The sequence below is a fragment of the Salvelinus sp. IW2-2015 genome, linkage group LG6.2, assembly GCF_002910315.2.
Source record: "Salvelinus sp. IW2-2015 linkage group LG6.2, ASM291031v2, whole genome shotgun sequence".
Classification (NCBI taxonomy): Eukaryota; Metazoa; Chordata; class Actinopteri; order Salmoniformes; family Salmonidae; genus Salvelinus; species Salvelinus sp. IW2-2015.
Genome location: NC_036846.1, coordinates 22,766,333 through 22,770,839, shown reverse-complemented (window position 1 = coordinate 22,770,839; position 4,507 = coordinate 22,766,333). Strand labels below are relative to the sequence as shown.

General features: G+C 48.7%; 1 protein-coding gene across 1 annotated transcript in view; it reads right to left on the bottom strand.

Annotated features, from left to right (window-relative positions):
* The window catches only part of LOC111965996 (ephrin-B1-like), a 93,870-nt gene that overhangs the window by 29,462 nt on the left and 59,901 nt on the right, over window positions 1-4,507 (bottom strand). The gene's annotated exons all lie outside the window — the stretch shown is intronic.

Below are 4,507 nucleotides of genomic sequence, written 5' to 3'. Positions count from 1 at the left end.
GCCTATAAACACCTGGACGGCCTATAAACACCTACGGGCCTATAAACACCCTGACGGCTAGTAAAACACCCAGGACGGCCTATAAACACCCAGACGGCCTATTATATACACCAGACGGCCTTAATAAACCCTACGGCCTAGCTAAACACACCAGACGGCCTATAACACCCAACTGGGACGGCCTATAAACAACCCGGAACGGAGCTATAAACACCCTGACGGGCCTATAACACCCTGCGGCCTATACAGCACTAGCCTAAAACCTGACGGGCCTATAACACCTGACGCCTTATTAAACCCTGACGGACTATAACCCACCTAACAGCGGCGCTTAAACCTAAGGCTATAACCACCAGACGGCTATAAACACCGACGGCTATAAACACCCTGACGGCCTATAAAACACCCGAGCGGCCTATAAAACACCCGTGACGGCCTATAAACACCTTGACGGCCTATAAACACTGACGGCCTAGTAAACACTCTGACGGCCTAAAAAACACGAGGCTTAAACTGACGCTATAAACACCTAGACGGGCCTATAAACACCCAGACGGCTATAAACACGCCAGACGGCCCTATAAACACCAGCGGCAAACGGGCCTATAACATACCGCTACACCCGACGGACTATAAACACCCTGACGGCCTATAAACACCAGACGGCCTATAAACACCCAGACGGCCTTAAAGCACCCAGATCGGCCTATAAAACACCCAGACGGCCTATAAACACCCAGAACGGCCTATATAACACCAGACGGCTATAAAACACCCGAGCCATACACTAGGCTAATAAAACACCCGACGGCCTATAAAACACCCAGACGGCTAACAGACCCTATAAACACCCTGACGACTATAAACACCGTGACGGACTATAAACACCCTGACGGACTATAACACTGACGGCAACCCGACGGCCTATAAACACCGCCAGACGGGCCTAGTAAAACCCAGACGGCCTTATCACCAGAGCCTAAAACACCAGACGGCCTATAAACACCTGACGGCCTATAAACACCCGACGGACTATAAACACCTGACGGCCTATAAACACCTGACGGCCATAAACACCCTGGACGGCCTATAACACCCTGACGGCCCTATAAACCACCTGACGGCCTATAAACACCCGACGGACTTATAAACACCCTGAGGCCTATAAACACCCTGACGGCCTATAAACACCCAGACGGGTTATAAACACCCTGAGGACTATAAACACCTGACGGGACTATAACACCAGACGGCCTATAAACACCCTGACGGCCTAAACACCCAGACGGCCTAAACACCCTGACGGACTATAACCCAACGCTAAACCACTGACGGCCTATAAACACCCTGACGGCCATCTAAACACCTCGGCTATACCGAACGACTATAAACACCCTGAACACAAAAGGCACAGCCCAAGGGACTCACAAACACAGTCCCACCACATGTCACAGACAACAGCCCAACACTGTCACAAAACACAGCCCACCCACCACTGGTCACAGACACAGCCCACCACACTGTCACAGACACAGCCCACACTGTCACAAACACAGCCCACCCACACTGTCACAGACAACAGGCCACACTGTCACAAACACAGCCACCCAACTGTCACAGACACAGCCACACTGTCCACAGACACAGCCCACACTGTCACAGACACAGCCCACATCGTCAACAGAACAGCCCACATCGGTCACCAGAACAGCCCAGACCATCCAGACACAGCCCAGACCTACGACACAGCCCAGACCGTCACAGACAACAGTCCAGACCGTCACAGAACCGTCCACAGACACAGCCCGGCCGTCACAGACAAGCCCGATGAATACGCTGTCATACTCTGTTGCTTTATAAGTGGCAATACAGACACTGATCTCTCACTCTATCTCTCAGAGGTAGAGATCTTTACCGTCACTATCTATCTCTCAGAGTAGAGGATTCTGTTAACGTCACTATCTATCTTCAGATGTTCAGGATTCTGTTTAACTCATCTACTATCTATCAGATGTAGAGGATTTCTGTTAACTCACTCTAGTTGGCATGCAGTGAAATCCCATGTCAGCGTGACTCATCTTCATCCCAACAGTCACAAACTGACAGACACACAACAAACAATAACATTATGTGACCTGCCTTCATCATTATTCAAGATGATGGAACAGCTTTCCTCCAGGTAACACGAGGGATCGATATATATAATATCATATATAGAGCGAGACGCGAAAGATATGGAAGGGAGGGGGGGAGGGGCGAGGGAGGAGGGAGGGAGGGAGGGAGGGGAGGATTTTCGGGAGGGAGGGAGGGGGAGGGAGGGAGGGAGGGAGGGGAGGGAGGGAGGGAGGGAAGTTTAGGCCTGTTTCAGTCAGAGAGTATAGTTGGTCTGAGGTTGCTCTGTGACCCTCACACACAGAGAGCTCATTCTTCCCCGTCCTCCCTCCATCGCCGCAACACACACACCTCACACTCTCTTTTTTCACGCACCACACACACACAGACACCAGCAGCTGCCTCCATACACAAAGGCTCAGCACAGATGGATGCTGCATGCTCAGTAAAGATCTCTCTTCTCCGCAAGCCCAAACCAGCCAGCACAACCACTACTTGTGGTGTGTGTGTGTGTGTGGTGTTGTGTTGTGTGTGTGTGTGTGTGTGTGTGTGTGTGTGGTGTGTGTGTGTGTGTGTGTGTGTGTGTGTGTGTGTGTGTGATGTGTGTGCGTGCGTGCTGTGGTGCGTGTGTGGTGTGTGTTTGTGTGTGTGTGTGTTGCGAGCAAGAGAAAGAGAAAGAGAATACCAGAAGGCTCAGAGGGAGGCTGGTTCTGGATTGGGGTGGATTCTCTCAGGGCAGCGAGTTGGACCCAGATCCAAGGTTCTAATCAGACCACAGCAGCCAAGGGAGAGAACAGGATAGCCTTGCAGGGAGGAACAATAGCATCTCTCATATTCACTGGACAACATTTCAATCCCAGAAAAGAAAGAAAGAATGATAATGATTATCAAACCTTCCCAGCTGTATGGTGAACCAGAGGACATCGGCACTACAGTGTGTATGTCCCAAAGTGCACCCTATTCCCTATATAGTGCACTACCTTTGACCCGGGCTCAGGTCAAAAGTAGTGCACTATGTAGGGGATGGGATTCAATTTGGGACGTTACCCCTGAGATGGGCCAACACAGGCATCTGAACAGTCTGAAACTACTTCTGAGGGAGAACAACTTTCTGCAATGTGTCAAATCAATCAAGGACACTGGCAAAGCCCTGGCTACTTCTCAACCAGTCCAACGATCAATGAAAATGAGAATGATTTTCATACCATACGGATGTAGGATCCTAATTTGATCCAGTTTGCTACAGCAGGAAAATAGTCCTGCAGCAACAGGAAATGTTAATTATTAATACATTTTTCATGAGGGAAAATCAAGTCTGACATTTCTAAGTGAAAACTACAAACTTCAGAAACCTTTTTAAACCTCAAATACACAACAAGTTTTACAGGAAAGTTCTCGTGCAACAGGGTGATCAGATTATGATCCTAAATCTGTACATGGAACAGAGAGGATTGTGGTAGTCAGAGCATTTATATGTCGGTTTGACTGTGGATGAGACCTCCTGTTTCAAGTTTTAGGGGGAACGTTTTGTCTTCAAAGCAAAGTCAAATCTATATTTCATGGATGTGTGTGTAAGGTATACCGTACGTGATGGTTAAACACGTGTTAACACAAGCCAGAGAGACAGAGACAGAGAGAGGGGGGGATAAAACGGTACATGACATTTTAATTTGTGTTATGGAAAAATGTACATGACAATTTTAATCTGTGTTATGGGAAAAGGTACATACATTTTAATCTGTGGTCTGTATTCCTCTCTCTCTCTGATGATTTTATGTCTCTGGATTCTCTCATTACCATTAAGGCCTGTGCTACTTCCCAAATGGCACCCCTATTCCCTAATAGTGCACTAGTATCATCAGAGCCCTATGACCCATTCCCCTATACTAGTTGCACTAATATTGCTCAGCTGAAGGAGGACAGGAGCAAAACACTACACATGTTTGCAGAGGCCTCCAGATTTATTGCTCTCTCTAGCTTCCCTCTCTCTCTCTCTCCCCCTCTCTCTCCCTCTCTCTCTCTCCAGCTGACAGCTGTGGTACTACAACCTCGGGACAAACCTGGAGAGAGGGAGATAGGGAGAAAGGCAGAAGAGAGAGAGAGAGAGAGAGAGAGGAGAGAGAAGAGAGAGACGAGAAGAGAGAAGAGACAGAGAGAGACAGCGAGAGAGACAGCAGAGAGAGAAGACGAGAGAGAGAGAGAGACAGAGGGAGAAGACAGAGAGAGCAGAGACAAGCAGAGAGAGAGAAGAGAGAGAGAGAGAGAGAGAGAGAGAGAGAGAGAGAGACGAGAGAGAGAGAGAGAGAAGAGCAGAGAGAGAGAGAGAGACAGAGAGAGAGAGAGAGAGAGAGAGAAGAGAGAGACCAGGACAAGGAGAGAGAGAGTACCAGAAGAG